Source organism: Hyla sarda, chromosome 1, assembly GCF_029499605.1.
Source record: "Hyla sarda isolate aHylSar1 chromosome 1, aHylSar1.hap1, whole genome shotgun sequence".
Taxonomy (NCBI): Eukaryota; Metazoa; Chordata; class Amphibia; order Anura; family Hylidae; genus Hyla; species Hyla sarda.
The window spans coordinates 310,684,580-310,705,509 of record NC_079189.1 but is presented as its reverse complement, the minus strand read 5'-3'; the positions used below and the strand labels follow the sequence as shown (position 1 = coordinate 310,705,509).

General features: G+C 41.2%; 1 protein-coding gene across 4 annotated transcripts in view; it reads right to left on the bottom strand.

Moving 5' to 3' along the window:
• PCGF3 (polycomb group ring finger 3) overlaps positions 1–20,930 on the bottom strand; it is a 193,668-nt gene that overhangs the window by 91,447 nt on the left and 81,291 nt on the right. Inside the window, exon 1 of one of the 4 annotated variants that reach the window (XM_056518263.1) lies at positions 18,630–18,650. The exons of 2 other annotated variants lie outside the window; for them this stretch is intronic. The gene's annotated coding sequence lies outside the window, so the exon portion shown is untranslated. Of the gene's footprint in view, positions 1–17,791; positions 17,960–18,629; positions 18,651–20,930 lie in introns of those variants that run through there. One more of the 4 variants, XM_056518264.1, reaches the window with a different exon arrangement.

The following is a 20,930-nucleotide window of genomic DNA, read 5'->3' as shown; positions in this document are numbered from 1 at the left end:
TAGTGAGCCTTAACTCCTCACAGGTGTTTGACAAATTTTCATTAAAGTTGGATGGGAAAATAAGAAGAAAATGTTTTCACTAAAATGTGGTGTTACCCTAAATTTTTCATTTTCACAAGGGAAGATAGAAATGGGGTTGCAAATTTTGGGGGGCTTTTTTCCTACTGAGTAAAAACATACCCCATATGTGGATGTAAAGTGCCCTGCTGGCGCACTAACATGCTCAGAAGAGAAGGAGCGCCATTGGGATTTTGAAAAGAAAATTTGTCCGGAATTGAAGGCCACTTGTGTTTAAAAAGCCCCCATAGTGCCAGAACAATGGACCCCCCCCCCCCCACGTGACCCCATTTTGGAAACTACACCCCTCATGTAATGTAATAAGGGGTACAGTGAGCATTTACGCCCCACAGGAGTCTGACATATTATTGGAACATTTTTTCCATTTGCACAGCCCACTGTTCCAAAGATCTGTCAAACCCCAGTGGGGTATAAATGCTCACTGCACCACTTATTAAATTCTGTGAGGGGTGTAGTTTCCAAAATAGGGTCACATGTGGGGGGTCCACTGTTCTGGCACCCCGGGGGGCTTTGTAAATGCACATGGCCCCTGACTACCATTCCAAACAAATTATCTTTCCAAAAGCTCAATGGCGCTCCTCTTCTGAGCATTGTAGTTCGCCAGTAGTGCACTTCAGGTCAACTTATGGGGTACCTCCATACTCAGCAGAAAATACCCCCCAAAATTTGTAACCCCATCTCTTCTATTAACCCTTGCAAAAATGTGAAATATGGGGGAAACACACATTTTAGTGAAAAAAAAAAATTTTTTTTACATATGCAAAAGTCGTGAAATCCCTGTGGGGTATTAAAGAGGTATTCCAGGAAAAAACTTTTTTATATATATCAACTCCAGAAAGTTAAACAGATTTGTAAATGACTTCTATTAAAAAATCTTAATCCTTTCAGTACTTATGAGCTTCTGAAGTTAAGGTTGTTCTTTTCTGTCTAAGTGCTCTCTGATGACACCTGTCTTGGGAACCGCCCAGTTTAGAAGAGGTTTGCTATGGGGATTTGCCTCTAAACTGGGCGTTTCCCGAGACAGGTGTCATCAGAGAGGAAAGAACAGCCTTAACTTCAGAAGTACGTACTGAAAGGATTACTATTTTTTAATAGAAGTAATTTACAAATCTGTTTAACTTTCTGGAGCCAGTTGATATATAAAAAAAATGTTTTTTCCTGGATAACCCCTTTAAGGACCAGGCCAATTTTATTTTTACATTTTAGTTTTTTCCTCCTCTAAAAATCGTAACTTTTATATTTTAATTCACAGACTAGTATGAGGGCTTGATTTTTGCGCGACCAGTTGTCCTGCATAATGACATCACTCATTTTACCATAAAATGTATGGTGCAACCAAAAAAATACAATTTGTGTAGGGAAATTAGAAAGAAAACCACAATTTTACCAATTTTGGAAGGTCTCGTTTTCACGCTGTACAATTTACAGTAAAAATGACATGTGTTATTTATTCTGTGGGTCAATACGATTAAAATGATACTCATGATAACATACTTTTCTATTACTGTTGCGCTTAAAAAAAAAATCACAAACTTTTTAACCAAATTAGTATGTTTAAATTCCTTCAATTTTGACGACCTATAAACTTTTTAATTTTTCCGTGTAAGCGGCGGTATGAGGGCTAATTTTTTGTGCCATGATCTGTACTGTATTGATACTACACTTGTGTATATAAAACTTATTGATTTTCTTATTATTTTTTTTAAATAAAATATGACAAAAAGGCTGCAATAATGTCTTTTTTTTTTTTTTTTTTTTTTTTTTACATTCACGCCGTTCAACGTACGGGATCAATAACATTATATTTTAATAGTTCAGACATTTACGCACACGGCGATACTTTATGGGGGGGGGGGAATGGGAAAGAAGGACATTAAAATACATTTTTTTTACACTTTAATAGTCCCTATAGGGGACTATCTATAGCAATCCTTTGATTGCTAATACTGTTCAGTGCTATGCATAGGGCATAGCACTGATCAGTGTTATCGGTCATCATCTGCTCTGGTCTGCTCGATCTCAGACCAGAGCAGAAGACCCCGGGAGACGGCCGGAGCCAGGTGAGGGGACCTCCGGCCACCATGCTGGATGATCGGATCCCCGCGGCAGCGAAAATGGGGCGAGTCCTTAAAGGGGTAGTCCAGTAGTGAAAAATATATCCCCTATCCTAAGGATAGGGGATAAGTTTGAGATCGCAGGGGGTCCGACCCCTGGGGCCCCCTGCGATCTCTCTGTACAGGGACCAGGCTCTCCGGCCAGATAGCAGGTGTCGACCCCCGCACGAAGCGGCTGCCAACACGCCCCCTCAATACATCTCTATGGCAGAGCCGGAGATTGCCGAAGGCAGCGCTTCGGCTCTGCCATAGAGTTGTATTGAGGGGGTGTGTAGGCCGTCGCTTCGTGCGGAGGTCGACACGCCCCATTCCCGCGGGCTGTTGGGGATCCGTACAGGAGATCGCAGGGGACCCCAGCGGTCGGACCCCCCGCGATCTCAAACTTATCCCCTATCCTTAGGATAGGGGATAAGTTGTTCACCACTGGGTCACCACTGGACTACTCCTTTAAGGGGTTAAGTTGCACAACTTACAACAACATTGCCCCTCATTAACCCCTTAAGGACATGTTTTTTCCTCCTTACCTTTTAAAAATCATAACCCTTTCAATTTTGCACCTAAAATTCCATATTATGGCTTATCTTTTGCACCACCAATACCACTTTGCAGTGACATTAGTCATTTTACCAAAAAATCCACAGCGAAACGAAAAAAAATAAATTAATTGTTTGACAAAATTGAAGAAAAAAATGCCATTTTGTAACTTTTGGGGGCTTCCGTTTCTACGCAGTGCATTTTTTGGGTTCAAATCGCGCACTGCCGCAGATGCCGGGATCTGTATTGATCCCGGCACCTGAGGGGTTAATGGCGGACGCCCGCGAGATCGCGGGTGTCGGGCATTGCCGGCGGGTCCCTGGCTGCGATCAGCAGCCGGGATCAGCCGCGCATGACACGGGCATCGCTCCGATGCCCGCGGTTATGCTTAGGACGTAAATGTACGTCCTGGTGCGTTAAGTACCACCGCACCAGGACGTACATTTACGTCCTGCGTCCTTAAGGGGTTAAGCACAAATAAAACATAGAAAACGTATATTTTTTTTAAACAAAGTATATTAGAAATATTTTTTATTTACCATAAAGAGTGCAATAGCAAAAATTTGTTTTAATGAGAGTGCCCATTTAAAATTGTCATCTTGTCATCTTTTGACCCCTATAACTTTTTTTTATTTTTCCATGTACGGGACGGTATGAGAGCTAATTTTTCCCCCCATGATCTGAAGTTTTTAGCGGTTTCCTTTTTGTATTGATCGGACTTTTTGATCGCTTTTTATTCATTTTTTCATGATATAAAAAGTGACCAAAAATATGCTATTTTGGAATTTTCTGGCGTGTACGCCATTGACCGTACGGTTTAATTAACTATATATTTTGTTAGTTCGGACATTTCCACATGCGCCAATACCACATGTTTATTTTTATTTACACAGTTTTTGTTTTTTAAATGGGAAAAGGGAAAGTAATTATTACTTTTATTAGGGAAGGGGTTAAATGGTCTTTAAATGGTCTTTATTAAGTTTTTTCACACTTTTTTTTTTGCAGTGTTCTAGCCCCTTCTAGTGGCAATGGTGAGTATTATCGGTGGTCGATTGCTCAAGCCTGGATTTCAGGCTTGGAGCAATCAATCACCGATCAGACGCGCAGGAGGCAGGTAAGACACCCCTCTGCTGCTTCCTAGCTGATTGGGACATCGCTATTTCACTGCAGTGGTCCCGATCAGCACAACTGAGCTGCCGGGAGTGTATTTTTGTTAAACGGTTAATAGCATGCGGCACAACGACTGGTGCTACACGCTATTAGCCCAGGGTCCCAGCTTTCATTGGCTGCCGGGACCGACCCGCTATGACGTGGGGTCATGGTAACGCCCCGCTTTATAGACCGGAACTGGGCGCAGGGCATACAGGTACGCTGTAAGTCCATAAGATGTTAAAGGGGTACTCCAGTGGAAAACTTTTTCTTTTTTTATAAACTGGTGCCAGAAAATTAAACAGATTTGTAAATTACTTCTATTTAGAAATATTAACCCCTTAAGGACCGCGGGGTTTTCCGTTTTTGCACTTTCATTTTTTGCTCCTTGCCTTTAAAAAATCATAACTCTTTCAATTTTGCACCTAAAAATCCATATGATGGCTTATTTTTTGCGCCACCAATTCTACTTTGTAATGACATCAGTCATTTTGCCCAAAAACGGGAAAAAAATCATTGTGAGACAAAATTGAAAAAAAAACGCAGTTTTGTAACTTTTGGGGGCTTCCGTTTCTACGTAGTACATTTTTCGGTAAAAGCGAAACCTTATCTTTATTCTGTAGGTCCATACGGTTAAAATGATACCCTACTTATATAGGTTTGATTTTGTCGTACTTCTGGAAAAAATCATAACTACATGCAGGAAAATGTATACGTTTAAAATTGTCATCTTCTGACCCCTATAACTTTGTTATTTTTCCGCGTATGGGGTGGTATGAGGGCAAATTTTTTGCGCCGTGATCTGAAGTTTTTAACGGTACCATTTTTGCATTGATATGGACTTCGGAATTTTTTTGCGCATACGCCATTGACCGTGCGGCTTAATTAACGATATATTTTTATAATTCAGACATTTCCGCATGCGGCGATACCATATATGTTTATTTTTATTTACACTGTGTTTTTTTTTTATGGGAAAAGGGGGGTGATTCAAACTTTTAATAGGGGAGGGGTTAAATGATCTTTATTCACTTTTTTTTTGCAGTGTTATAGCTCCCATAGGGACCTATAACACTGCACACACTGATCTTTTACATTGATCACTGGTTTCTCATAGGAAACCAGTGATCGATGATTCTGCCGCTTGACTGCTCATGCCTGGATCTCAGGCACTGAGCAGTCATTCGGCGATCGGACAGCGAGGAGGCAGGTAGGGACCCTCCGGCTGTCCTGTAAGCTGTTCGGGATGCTGCGATTTCACCGCGGCTATCCCGAACAGCCCACTGAGCTAACCGGCACTTTTTACTTTCACTTTTAGCCGCGTGGCTCAGCTTTGAGCGCGCGGCTAAAGGGTTAATAGCGCGCGGCACCGCGATCAGTGCCGCGCTGTTAGTGGCGGGTCCCGGCTTCACTATGACACCGGGCAGCCGGGATATGATGCGGGGTCACCGTGGGATCCGCGTTATATCACGGGAGCGGGACCAAGGACGTACTCATACGTCCTTGGTCCTTAAGGGGTTAAAGGGGTATTCCAGGAAATTTTTTTCTTATTTGACTATGCTACAGGGGCTGTAAAGTTAGTATAGTTCATGATATAGAGTCTGTACCTGTGTGTGATGGTTTTCTCACAATTCTTATGTGATTTTCCCCCCAATATTTATTTTTAACAGCATACAAAATGACTGTTGTCTCTGATTTTTCCCAGGTTGCAATGCGGCCGAGACATGACTCACTAGTCAGCTGATGACAGGGAACATGTCTGCTTCAATGGGTGAAGGGATCGTATAGTTGATCTGCAACCAATGCCACAGCTGTAGGCACCCTGATTGAAAACCACATGTCTTTGAATGGATGCAGCTCATTTACGTTTCAATGGGTGGGGTGGCTGATGTGTGGGAGGGAGGAAAATGGAATTATTGGATTTGTAGTCAAGAAAAGAAAAATCAAACAGGAAATACCAGTTCACAAAAAGCTAGCCACAATGTTATGGTAATCTCATAACACAGCCATTTAGCCCCAAGACAAGCACAGATCCTTCCTAAGCATGTCCATTACTGTCTGCCAGGTACATACTAAAATCACCTTATAGTGGATAACCCCTTTAATCCTTTCAGTACTTAGCAGCTGTATGCTACAGAAGAAATGCTATTCTTTTTTCATTTATGTTTTGTCTTGTCCACAGTGCTCTCTGCTGACACCTCTGTCCATGTCAGGAACTGTCCAGAGCAGCATAGATTTGCTATGGGGATTTTCTCCTGCTCTGGACAGTTCCTGATACGGGCATCAGGTGTCAGCAGAGAGCACTGTGGACAGCACAAAAAAGAAATGAATTATATCTAGCATACAGCTGCTAATAAGTAGTGGAGGGGTAAAGATTTTTTAATGGAAGTAATTTACAAATCTCAATAGAAGAAGCAAATGATGTCCGCATGTTTCCTAACAGCCGCTCCCAGTCTCCTTGCCAGGAGCAGCTCCCCCTCCCTGCACCTGGGTGTATTCTGATATTGTTTCTTATGGAACTCTGAAGACGCTAATAAAGCATACCCAATTTTCTACGGCATGGTGAGTGCGGACATCATTTCCTTCTTCTATTGCGGTTTTATCAGGACTGTTACCTGTGTATGTCCAACACCTTATCCAGCCACACCCGGGAACACTGATTAAATGTTTGCATAGTGGTTTTCCAGCAGTGCCCACCCACTCCTCTTTTACTACTATTAATTTACAAATCTGTTTAGCTTTCTGGCACCAGCTGATTTAAAAAAAAATATGTTTTCCACAAGAGTACCCTTTTAATCTAAAAGCTGTGAGACTTTGTAGCCTTACTGGGCATGAGCCAAATTTGAGTTTAGTTTATGGATAGGAGAAGAAATGTCAAAAGGTATTGTTTTGCTGTATGTGTTATATGCTGAAAGGTGCCCATACACCTTTACATGTTAAATTGAAACTAAACTAAAGAACTGCACCAAAGTTAGGAAATTTATATCTGTGGAACCAATTTAATGTCATTGCAGAAACTAACAAAAGTGGATGCACAACATGCCATTTCAGAATCTTAGTCTAAGATTCCAAAAAATGTTCTAATGTTCCAAAAAAAATAAAATAAAATTAGGAACCAAGAAACAACACTCTGGACAATACAAGTTCCAGTGGGGCAGACTTTTGCAAAAATTTTTGGGAATAATTAGAGTTCATAAACTAGCTTACATGACTTGTTCAACATGTGTCATAACTTTAAACTCTTTTTTTTTTGTCACGCTTGATAAGAGGTGTGTGCTTAGTGTATAGGACGTGGCTTGCATTTAACTCTATTCCAAAATGTTATGCCACAATTTTAGTGCAAAGTAAGCACCCCCGTTGAACCTAAAAATACCTGCCACAAAAAATGATAAACAAAATCACCAAACAAAAACCGCAAATAAATGTTATTGAGACTTGATGACATTTTTGGGGCAGGTATTTGTCGGTTTTTGTGTTGGATATTGCTTGCCAGATGTTCACTACCTGCTGCATTTTAGAAGCTCTATTTATATAGGTTGTTAGAGCAGTATTAGGCTAAGTTTCCAGTTGTTGTTTTTCTGGCAGTTTTTGGAGAACTACCACTGCAGTTTTTGAGCCAAAGCCAGAAATGTATTCAAAAGGAATAAGACATATAAAGGAAGGACTTATACTTCTCCTCCCTTATGGATCCACTTCTGACTTTGGCTCAAAAACTGCAGTGGCAGATATCCAAAAACTGGCAGAAAAAAAAAAAAAACAAGTGGAAACTTGTTATCCAAGAATTGAAAAACGGAGCTGCTTTCTTTCAAAAACAGCTTCACATCTGTCCCCAATACAGCAGTGTGTCGTATTACAACTTGGCTCCATTCACTTCAACGGGACAGAGCTGCAGAACCACACCCAACCTGGAGACAGACGAGGAGCTGTTTTTGAAAGAAATATAGCTCTGTTTTTCTATTCCTGGATAACCCCTTTAATAAATCTGAGCCAGTATGTCTAAAGTAACATAAATACAGTATGTCTGAAGTAACACAACAACAGCAATAAGTATAACAAACCATCAATCAAATGTAGTGATAATCTGATGGATGGTGTGTTGACTTGCTTCATTTAAAAAAGGAATAATTTGCCAACACTGAAGTTACTATGGAGAACATAAGAAAAATGCAAAGGAGAACACCCAGTCATCTTTCTATTAGCAGAAGCCAAAAGCACAGTCTACATCTAAAAAACAAAAAAATGAGAGCTTTGAATTCGCCTAGTCAAAGCCCTGACTGGAACTGCAATGAAAAGCGGACCCGAAACGAACACATGTATGTCTGAATTAAAGTAGCTCTCCAAGGAAGAACAGGCTAAAATTCCTTTATGTAAATAAAAATAACATAGTATTTTTAAACTGATCATCAGCAGTAAAATAGATTTAGCTGCAATTTACATAATAAAAAATAAATAAACAGTTAATACAATTTGCACATCTAATTTCCCCTGTACTGCGCATAATAACGCACACAAAAATATGCAAACTGTGATCATCATCCAAACCCTGGTATCCATGGAAATACAACCATTATTCACAAGACACTTTAAAATCTTACACCTCAAATAGGTAATTATTCAGCTAAATTAAAGGGGTACTCCAGTGGAAAACAATTTATTTTAAATCAACTGGTGCCAGAATGTTATACAGATTTGAAACTTACTTCTATTATAAAAATCTTAATCCTTCCAGTATTTATCAGCTGCTGTATACTACAGAGGAAGTTCTTTTCTTTTTTTAATTTCTTTTCTGTCTGTTCACAGTGCTCTCTGCTGACACCACTGTCCATGTCAGGAACTGTCCAGAGCAGGAGATGTTTGCTATGGGGATTTGCTTGTACTCTGGACAGTTCCTGACATGGACAGATGTGTCAGCAGATCGCACTGTGGTCAGACAAAAAAAAAAAAACTTTCTCTGTAGTATACAGCAGCTGATAAGTACTGGAAGGTTTAAGATGTTTTAATAGAAGTAATTCACAAATCTGTGTAACTTTCTGGCACCAGTTGATTTAAAATAAAATTTTTCCACCAAATTACCCCTTTAAGCGCATATCAGCATGACAATTTTATCTGGACCTGATCCAACAATTTCTCAAGCAACAAACCGTATAAAAAAAAAAAAAAAAAAAATTATTTCAGCAAGCATAAAACACAGGAAAAAAAATTTAAAGCACAGATTTGCAAAGCCACCTCTAAACTGTTGACTTTGGCCACCAAAATTATTCCCTACCTTTCTAAAAGTTAAAGCTGATTCAAGACAAGGGTTAACTTCCCAAGTACAGGACAATTTGATATAGTTGGTGTAGAAAAAATTATTTAATTTATAAACACACAATGGCGTTAGGAAATTATTAATCGAGAGTAAAATCTCAAACCATGCATATGTAATAAGATAAAATTTATAGAACTTCACAAAGGGCATTGTGGGGATTTTGAAGATGAAAATTGGTAATGACAAAAAAGATCCATTGTAACAGCCAGTATTCCACATTACTAGCTCCACCTGAGCTTCCACTGCGACAAAACCAGGTATACTTTTCTCATCCTGCAGCCTTGGTACACAAAATATATGAAGAGCAAATATGTACACTCAAAAGCATGAAATGTTACTCAATCTACTGTCATACTTTTAAAGCAAATTGATATATCAATTAATGTAAAAAGATTAGCATAAAGATGGGTTCTCACAGCATTTTTGTTTCCATTTAACATATACAGGGGTGTGGAAATTTAATTTAAAAAACAAACTACTTGTCCACGGGAGTAAAACGGAGCAAAATCTACTTGTCCCTCATGACGATCCACTTGTCCTGGGGAATTTTCGCTTTTACACTCTATTGTTTTTCCTCCTCCCCCTATAATAGCCATAACTAACTACAATAATGGTACCTTTTCATTTTTCCATAACATACGCTCCGAAACAAAACAAAAAAAATATTGGTGAAGTGAAATTGAAATAGTAAAATATCATTTAGCAAATTTTGTGGTTCCCTTTAGCCATTTACCTTGTGGTTGTGCTAACATGTTATTTTGGTACTTTAGGCCAGCCTGATTTCAGCAATACTGTACCAGATGTATATAGTTTACGTTTTACTAATAAAAAAAGAAATCCAAACTTTTGCAAATTTTTTTTTAATTGCCATTTCCGCATACGAGGCTGTATGAGGGCTAATTTTTTGCACCATAATCTGTATTTTGTATAGGGACCATTTTGGTATTGATCTGACTTTTTAAATCGCTTTTAACTATTTTCCTGGGATATTATAAAAATAGCAATTCTGTGGTTTGGTCATTTACCATACGGGATACGTAATGTTATATTTTAATAGTTCGTACTAGAGATGAGCAAACTTACAGTAAATTCGATTCATCACGAACTTCTCGGCTCGGCAGTTTCTGACTTTTCCTGCATAAATTAGTTCAGCTTTCAGGTGCTCCGGTGGGCTGGAAAAGGTGGATACAGTCCTAGGAAAGAGTCGCCTAGGACTGTATCCACCTTTTCCAGCCCACGGGAGCACCTGAAAGCTGAACTAATTTATGCAGGAAAAGTCAAAAAACGCTGAGCCGAGAAGTTCACGACGAATCGAATTTACTGTAAGTTCGCTCATCTCTAGCTCATACAATTACGTACACAGCGATACCATATGGGGGAGATTTATCAAAACCTGTGCAAAGGAAAAGTTGCCCTGTTTCCCATAGCAACCAATCAGATTGCTCCTTTCATTTTACAGAGTTCTTGTTAAAAATGAAAGAAGAGAGCTAATTGTTTGCTATGGGCAACATCTCCTCTGGACAGGTTTTGATAAATATCCCCCTCTGTGTTTATTTGTATTATATTTACATGTTTTTATATAGGAAAAGGGGGGGGGGGTGATTGGAACTTTTAATATGGAAGGGGTTAATCAGTGTCTTTTAAACTTTTATTAAAACATTTTTTTTACTACACTTTATTAGTCCCTTAGGGGACTTTTAGGAGGAATCATTAGATTTCTCATACAGATCAATAGAGTTCTATTGAACTCTATTGATCTGTGTTCTCTGCTATCCATTGATAGAGCCTAGTCCAGCCAGGCTCTATCAATGACAGAGCAACGAACAGCGGCAGGACCCCCGCGATCAGGCATCTTATCACCTAACCTTTGGATAGGGAATAAGATGCATAGGGGCGGAGTACCCCTTTAAGACAGATGGTGTTGTATACCATACTGCAGAATCTGTTTCCCATTATAAAAATACACAATAGAGTACTTGACTACGCTTTCTGTATACAGAAGAAATAAGCACAAACGGAAATAGTGAAACACAAAATCACAGCATGAACCCACCCGAACTTGTAACTTACTAATATCTCACTTATTCTGGGCTAAAGAGTCTGGGGGTGGTATCACTCAATCGCTGACAGTCTTTTTTGCATAAGTATGCATAAAGAGATGGGTGCAAGTCACTGATAAAGACCACCCATGGGACTCCTAAGCCATGAATTAAAAGAGATTTGAATAAATAAAATATGAATTCTTTCCAATATAATTTCTATCTATTCAGCTTCTCCTGCTCTGCAACATGCAACTGGAAAACTGCTTCTTCAGTGCGACAGGTATCCTTCAGGCTAGATTTCCGCTTGGTACTTCTTTGGAAAACTGCCACTATAGTTTTAGAGCCAAAGACAGAAGTGTTTTCAAAAGAAGTGAAGTATTAACCCATTAGGGACCTCGGGTGTACATGTTTGCCCTTGCCCCATCTGCCTGAACGCATCAGGGAGTAACTATACACCCTGAAGCGCTAAGTAACTTTTAAGCAATTGCAGGAGCTGCGCTCGCTTCAGAGCAGTGAGTGTCGGCTACTGTCAGTGGCCAGACTCTTACCGCTAATGACTGGCAGCACGATCACACGGCTGCCCATAATTAACCAAATAAAAAAATAGTCAGCTAAAAACAATATTAGTAAATAAATATGATAAAAATGACAATCATAATGATAAATTGTAAACACAAGATCTGCTGGAATACCACCACTGTAAACGGGGACCAAGGAAGGGAGGAAAAATAACCCTTGTCAGCCCATGTCCATAGAGAATACCCCACGCATTCCGTCACTGAATGTGACTTCCTCAGGGGTATCTATTATAGCATTTAGCTTTTTGTGTGGTTCATTAAACTGATTTAAATGAACTAAACATAGTGTAGTAGTCGCTACATTTCTTTCTTTTAAAAGCATATACAGCTATTTCAGCATCATGCTAAAAATTTGTATACTCTCAGAAATGGAACAAATGTCCAGAAAGAAATCAATGATCAATAGACTGGTGTGGGTCTGGAATGGTATATATTTACATACCATTCTGTCAGTATGTCACCATATACTACGAACATAGGCTACTTTGCAGATGAAAACAAAAGCTTGTGGTGATCTAATATTTATGCACCTGTGGTTTCCCGGTACCTGTGTATAGGTCCCCATAGCTAGAGTACCTAGGACGTCGGGTCCTTATTGCCTAGTCCACCCCTAGTCACCTCTCATCTAGGTATTAGTTATCTAGTAATTATTTAGGATTTATATGTAAAGGATTGTATAAATGTATATAAATAGTTAATTACCTGTCCGGAGCGTAGCAGGACCTGCGGGTCACGTGATCAGGTAAACTCTACGGTTTTTGCTTAACCCCTTAAGGACTGAGCCTTTTTCACCTTAAGGACTCGGCCATTTTTTGCCCATCTGACCACTGTCACTTTAAACATTAATAACTCTGGAATGCTTTTAGTTATCATTCTGATTCCGAGATTGTTTTTTCGTGACATATTCTACTTTAACATAGTGGTAAAATTTTGTGGTAACTTGCATCCTTTCTTGGTGAAAAATCCCAAAATTTGATGAAAAATTTGAAAATTTTGCATTTTTCTAACTTTGAAGCTCTCTGCTTGTAAGGAAAATGGATATTCCAAATAATTATTTTTTTTATTCACATATACAATATGTCTACTTTAATTTTGCATCATAAAATTGATGAGTTTTTACTTTTGGAAGACACCAGAGGGCTTCAAAGTTCCGCAGCAATTTTCCAATTTTTCACAAAATTTTGAAACTCGCTTTTTTCAGGGACCAGTTCAGGTTTGAAGTGGATTTGAAGGGTCTTCATCTTAGAAATACCCCATAAAAGACCCCATTATAAAAACTGCACCCCCCAAAGTATTCAAAATGACATTCAGTAAGCGCTTTAACCCTTTAGGGGTTTCACAGGAATAGCAGCAAAGTGAAGGAGAAAATTCACAATCTTCATTTTTTACACTCGCATGTTCTTGTAGACCCAATTTTTGAATTTTTGCAAGGGGTAAAAAGGAGGAAATTTTTACTTGAATTTGAAACCCAATTTATCTCGAGTAAGCACATACCTCATTTGTCTATGTTAATTGTTCGGCGGGCGCAGTAGAGGGCTCAGAAGGGAAGGAGCGTCAAATGGTTTTTGGGGGGCATGTCACCTTTAGGAAGCCCCTATGGTGCCAGAACAGCAAAAAAACCCACATGGCATACCATTTTGGAAACTAGACCCCTCAGGGAACGTAACAAGGGGTAATGTGAACCTTAATACCCCACAGGTGATTCCCGACTTTTGCATATGTAAAAAAAAAAATACAAAATTTTTACCTAAAATGCTTGGTTTCCCAAAAGTTTTACATTTTTAAAAAGGGTAATAGCAGAAAATACCCCCCAAAATTTGAAGCCCAATTTCTCCCGATTCAGAAAACACCCCATATGGGGGTGAAAAGTGCTCTGCTGGCGCACTACAGGTCTCAGAAGAGAAGGAGTCACATTTGGCATTTTTTAAGGAAATTTTGCTCTGGGGGCATGCCGCATTTAGGAAGCCCCTATGGTGCCAGAACAGCAAAAAAAAAAAACACATGGCATACTATTTTGGAAACTAGAGCCCTCGGGGAATGTAACAAGGGGTTAAGTGAACCTTAATACCCCACAGGCGTTTCACGACTATTGCATATGTAAAAAAAAAATTTATTTTTTTACCTAAAATGCTTCTTTTCCCAAAAATTTTACATTTTTAAAAAGGGTAAAAGCAGAAAATACCCCCCAAAATTTGTAACACAATTTCTCCAGAGTACGGCGATACCCCATATGTCGCCCTAAACTGTTGCCTTGAAATACGACAGGGCTCCAAAGTGAGAGCGCCATGTGCATTTGAGGCCTAAATTAGGGATTGCATAGGGGTGGACATAGGGGAATTCTACGCCAGTGATTCCCAAACAGGGTGCCTCCAGCTGTTGTAAAACTCCCAGCATGCTTGGACAGTCAACGGCTGTCCTGCAATACTGGGAGTAGTTGTTTTGCAACAGCTGGAGGCTCCATTTTGGAAACCGTGGAGTACCAGACGCTTTCATTTTTATTGGGGAGGGGGGCTGTGTAGGGGTATGTAGTGTTTTTTACTTTTTATTTTATTTTTTGTGTTAGTGTAATGTAGTGTTTTTAGGGTACAGTCGCACGGGCGGGGGTTCACAGTAGTTTCTCGCTGGAAGTTTGAGCTGTTGCAGAAAAATTTGCTGCAGCTCAAACTTGCAGCCCGATACTTACTGTAATCCTCCACCCATGTGAGTGTACCCTGTACATTCACATTGGGGGAGGGGGGGCATCCAGCTGTTGCAAAACTACAACTCCCAGCATGCGCTGACAGACTGTACATGCTGAGAGTTTTAGTTTTGCAACAGCTGTAGGCACACTGGTTATGTATCACTGAGTTTGTGACCTTACTCAGTGTTTCAAAACCAGTGTGCCTCCAGCTGTTGCAAAACTACAACTCCCAGCATGTACGGTGCATGGTGTAAGGTGACTGCTGGGAGTTGTAGTTTGCAACAGCTGGAGGCACACCGGTCGTGAAACACTGAGTTAGGTAAAAAAAAAATCTGAGTTTCACAACCAGTGTGCCTTCAGCTGTTGCAAAACTACAACTCTCAGCAGTCACCGACAGCCAACGGGCATGCTGGGAGTTGTAGTTATGCAACCAGCAGATGCACCACTACAACTCCCAGCATGCACTTTAGCTGTTTGTGCAAGCTGGGAGTTGTAGTTATACAACAGCTGAAGGTACACTTTTCCATAGAAAAAATGTGCCTCCAGCTGTTGCAAAACCATAAGTCCCAGCATGCCCATAAGGGAATGCTGGGAGTTGTGGTGGTCTGCCTCCTGCTGTTGCATAACTACAGCTCCCAGCATGCCCTTTTTGCATGCTGGGAGCTGTTGCTAAGCAACAGCAGGAGGCTGTAACTCACATCCTGCTGCTGCTCCGTCGCAGGACTGTCCCTCGCCGTCGCTCCTGGGGCCCCGATCCCAACATGGACGCCGGGGATCGGGGTCCCCAGCACCCGGGGTCGTCTTCCCGCACCCGTTCACGTCCTCCGGAAGAGGGGCGGAGCGGGTGCGGGAGTGACACCCGCAGCAGGCGCCCTGATTGGTCGGCCGGATTATCCGGCCGACGAGTCAGGGCGATCGTGAGGTGGCACCAGTGCCACCTCACCCCTGCAGGCTCTGGCTGGTCGGGGCCGTCAGAGACGGCCCCGATCAGCCAGTAATTCCGGGTCACCGGGTCACTGGAGACCCGATTGACCCGGAATCGCCGCAGATCGCTGGACTGAATTGTCCAGCGATCTGCGGCCATCGCCGACATGGGGGGGCATAATGACCCCCCTGGGCCATATGCCGGGATGCCTGCTGAACGATTTCAGCAGGCATCCGGCTCCGGTCCCCAACCGGCTAGCGGTGGGGACCGGAATTCCCACGGGCGTATGGATACGCCCTGCGTCCTTAAGGACTCGGAATGCAGGGCGTATCCATACGCCCTGCGTCCTTAAGAGGTTAAGGACCTTTGGAGGTCCCTGTGACGTATTGCGCCCACCATGCTTTGTGACGGTGAGTGACAGATATTCGGACCAATCAAAACAACCCCGCCCCTGCCCATATAAGGGAACGGCGGCCATTGTTAGATCTCTTTCCTCGTGGGATGTTGACAGGGAAGGATCTGCGCTGCTGTCATCAGTGAATTTAGGCCCTAGCCTTGCGGCGATGGTTGATCTCTTCTTAACCGTGAGTGTACCAATCCCTAAGCACTCTGCAAGATCACCGGACCTTATCTATCCCCTAAATCCGGACGGATCTTCAAAATTAACCCTAAATTCGAAGACTTATAATACAATTGAAGGTCCGCAACAACTGTCAGTCGCTGAACTATATAGAGACTGTTGCATGAGACTGTTGCATGAGACTGTTACTGTTCATTGGATGTACCGCAAGCATTTAAGTAAAGTTATCCAAGTTCAAGTACCTTGTGGACCTTCAGTCATTTTATGCATGCACCTATCGTTACTGGGAAGGGCGGCGATAGGCCGGGGAATTACCTCAGCATACTAGCCATCAGCCTGGCGTCACGAACTATAGGGTTAACTTTAACCCCTCATCTACCTAAACAACACCCCAACTACCACACACCTACCATTAACATATCATTTTGTAAACTTAGCAAAACAGCCTGCCCAGCTGTTTTCGGCTTCCTTAGAACCTCTAGTCACCATAAGCAGGCGTCATAAACACCTGAGAATGTGCAAAAAAGGAGTACTAAATGGGACTTTTTTATTTTTATTTATTTTTTTTCAATCATGATTCCCTATTTTTTGTTACTCCTCTTGATGTGGAAAAAAACAAACATACTATGAATTATAATCATTTCCTTTCATTTGTATGAATGTTGTCATGAAGCCAGAATGTTCCATTATCAAATACTGTTTGGGGTTGTATCTGTAAAGAGATGGTCGAACTTTCTTTACAAGTGATGATTGTAACAATTTTTGCAAGGGGTCACTATACATTGTGCAAACCAAAGGTTAATGGTTCTATATGGAATGTAATTATCCGCATAGAACATTCCCTTGACAATCTTACAGTGCAGAAAAAACACAAAAGTGATCACAATATAATTACTTTTAAATGGTTTTCCAGGTCACAGTTATAGTGAGCCTCTTGAAAAGAAATATTTTAAACATTGGCAAACAAAGGAAGGTTCGGGGTTCTGGTCACACCGTAGCTGTTTTTTGAAGATACAAAAATAAGGAATGTGCAGGTTCTTAAAAGGAACCAGATAGTGATGGGGGAGGAGAGGGGATTTCTTAAATAGCACTTGTATGGGGGGGGGGGGGGGGGTCAGCTAACCTGTGTAAGTGGGGAATGCAGCCAATGGACAGATGTTCTGTTTAAATAACCCTAGTGATTCTCCTATGTTCTTATGCATTTGATGTGATTCATTAGGACGCAATTTAGTGTCTTCTGTCCAGTGTATTATTATTTCTTGTACATTTTGTACTATTTTGAAAATGTTTAATAAATTTTTTTTTTTTAAAAAGGAACCAGATAAGCAAATGTCAGCAGGGCACCTTTTCAACAAATTATATGAACTAATAAAAAATAAATAAAAAAATACAACACAATAGCAAGTCTTGTGTCAAAACTGGGCTAATATGCTTTTCTTACTTGGTAATAAGATGGAAACAAATAATTCAACTGTTAAGTAACTGCAAACTGTAAAGACACGCCATCACATTCTTCAGGATCGGTAGGTAGGTGGCTGGCTCTTGTCAGGTCTTATGATAAAAGGTTTTTACTTCAGCTGGCTCAATTCAATTAACCTTGGGAACAACTGAAAAAGAAATACAGTGCTACACCAGCATTGAGCTCCTTATAATCTCAAAACTGGAATAGGTCCCAGAAGAGGGATCCTCACTGATCATGAGGATGAGGAATCCTAGAGTTATATCATGACTTAAGTCAGGGTGCATACTAGCTCTCGCCCAAAAAGAAGAACGCTCTCTATTGTGGCTGTAGCGGTGACCCACCTTGGCCAGTGACTGGCTGAGCAGGTGTTTTGTAAGGAAAGCAGGAAGCGTAGCTCATCTGGGACAGATCACATGTCATCACAATGTACACGACAGGGGATCAGGCAGGCAAGGGGAACTTCTTTTTCTTTTTATACCACGCCAAGCCCTTACTTCAAATTATGGTGCCTGCCAACCCGTTTAAAAAGGACCTGTGATCATTCAGCAAAAAAATGAAGTTAAAAGGATGTCATACAAACCGCATTGAAATCAGGGTACCCAAGGCTATAAAATGATGCAAACTGGTAAGGAAACTGGTAAAAAAAAGGCCATGTACAACAACTAGTACAGGGAAACACTATGTAAATGCTCTTTGTTAAGGTTGTTGCAAATGACACAAATTCGTCAGTGTAAAACACAAGGCCACACATTCGTAAAACGTTCTCAGGGGAAGGGAAGCATTTCATTAGAGTACATGTTCAATAACACCAAACAAGTCAGCTTTGTTTAGAAATATACATATCAAAAAAACTAAGAAATCTAGTAGACAGCAAGCCTAACAATAGCATTTAGCATCAACAACTGATACAAGATCACAGAGAATGAGATGCACAGACAAAACAGAAAAAGAAAAAACAAAAGGGGTTATCCGACCACTTACCAAGTGGCCCAGCTACTTTTCATGTCAACATTGAACATTTGCAATTAGGACCATTACAAGTGTGAGATATATTTGTTAGGCAGGAAATAAAATTGTACCAGTTAAAGGGGTACTCCGGCCCTAAGGCATCATATACCCTATCCAAATGATAGAGGATAAGATGTCTGGGACCCCCACAATCTCTCATGCAGCACCCACCTGTGTTAGCTGGACACAGCACTAGAGGCTCTGAGTATGAAGCCTCACGATTACAGGGCCGGAGTATTGTGATGTCACGCCTCTGCCCGTGTGACATCACACCCCCGCCCCATCAATGCAAGTCTATGGGAGGGGGCGTGATGGGGTGGAATCACACGGGGCAGAGTCGTTTGTGTCACAATACTCAGGCCCCATAGTCATGAGGCTTCAGACTCGGAGCCTCCAGCGCTCTGCGTGCAGCTCACACAGGTGGGTGCTGCTTGAGATTGCAGGGGCCCCCAGCAGCGGGACCCAAATGATCAGACATCTTATCCCCTATCCTTTGGATAAGATGTCTTAGCGCCGAAGTACCCCTTTAATACAGCGGCTGTTCAGGGGCTTCATCTGATGCACTGACATGTTATATTGGTGTCCAATCTTTTATGCCCTTGGATGCTGCATTTAATAGCAACTACTTTGTCTAAGGAGTTGATAAGGCTCTACATGTAAAGTGATGTAAAACAGTTCTGCACATGATTATACTGTGGGAGTGGTTCTTTAGATATATTTATACTATGTGGGGAGAGGCGGATCTGGATGTGATAGTACAGTAAAGGGAAATCTCGATCAGCCACTGACTAGGTAATGTGAAAGGAGGAGACAGTAGAATGGCTATTTATAGTCGAGCTGGTTATACATACAAGAAATCTGATGGACAGATGAACATTCAGCCAACAGCTATTTCTTATGACCCTCACATACATACATGTATACCTGGCTAAACTGACAGTGAAGGTTTATTCTGTGTATTCTGAAAGTGGGCAGTTGAAAGCCCACATGTTTGATCCTTGCCTCGCACATTAAAACGTTATAGATCTTCATGGGAAAAAAAAATGACTGGCTGCAACATATCTCATCCCAAGTGGGACCAGAAAGTATAGGGCAGCAGGGTAACAGAGACAGGTCAGAGCAGGTTTTTTTAAACCAAGTTGTAGGTCATTTTCAAAAACAAAAAATGAAAATGACCATACATTCCCTCCAAGGTTTAAATCCCTTACACCAAGAGGTTAAAAGGAAATCATTAAGGTTATTTACTAATTTTGTTGATCATTTGCCACAGAGCTTCTAAACAAAATATTATTTAACAACTGTATAAAATATAAATAAACAAATACACCACACACTTATTTGTGCTATTACCTGGTTACTAAAAATATTGAACTGGCCTCTGAAATTATCAAACTGCCTCTAATTCATGTACTTATGTAGCTGCTGCCAACTTGAGCAAAGCAACAACGCGCAGCAGCCTTCTGAACCAGCCAGCCACAACAGAGTGTCACCCGGACATACACCTTACTGCATACATCTCTCACTACAGTGTATTCACCTGGCTGCTTTCTCACCTGGCCAGGCACATGTACTGTACAGTGAGCGGTGAGTATTGTGTGCATTCTCACTAAAGATATTTGCTGGGCTGGGTGCAAATGTGTACAGTGTCTAGAGTATAGAAAACATTCGCTGGGCCAAGTGCTCCTCCACCTACCCAGCGGATGTTAAATGAACAGCGATACATGCATCACAGCTCAGTGTACAGAAGCAGGAAGTCTGAAATTTGACAAGACTCCCTGCTCCTGCACATACTTTTCATGGTAGGTTACATAGACAGCATAATGTACCACGCAGAAGGAGCAGCATGCAGCCAATCAAGCTGGTGGTGGCTACATCTGTATAACAATTTTTTTAGCAACTAAGTTAAAGCGTACCCGTCAGATCCAACAAAAAAACTTTTTTTTAATATATCACTTAGTACCTAATCTTGACCATGTATATCTAATTTTTATGTGTCTATCACTTTTAATTTAGCTCACTAGTCTGAATTCCTCTCAAAGGGAGGGGGCGTGGCCTCACTGTGCAGGTCTCCGCCCCCTCCCTCAGTATGCTGTCTCCTCACATCTCCCCTAGCATCAGCAAAACTACAACTCCCAGCTTGTCCTCACTGACAGTAACGGGACACAAGGTGACAGTGGGAGGATTTTTCCTCCAGCTGTGAGCCCTGCACTCACAGCTGTCAATCAATGAAGTGTGTCCATGACATAGGTGATGATGCATGGACACAGCAGGACTAGTATGTGTCCAAGCAGGCAGGGAAGGCAGTTGTTTGACTGGCATTTTCTGTATGAAATACTGAAAATTTTCTAATGAAGGCAATTGCGAAACCTATTGGTTTTACATGCTTTACAACATATGAAAAGTTTTTGTATCTGACAGTGCCCATTTAAATGATGCAGCCAATAGCTAAAGCTCATGACTATGGGCTGTGCC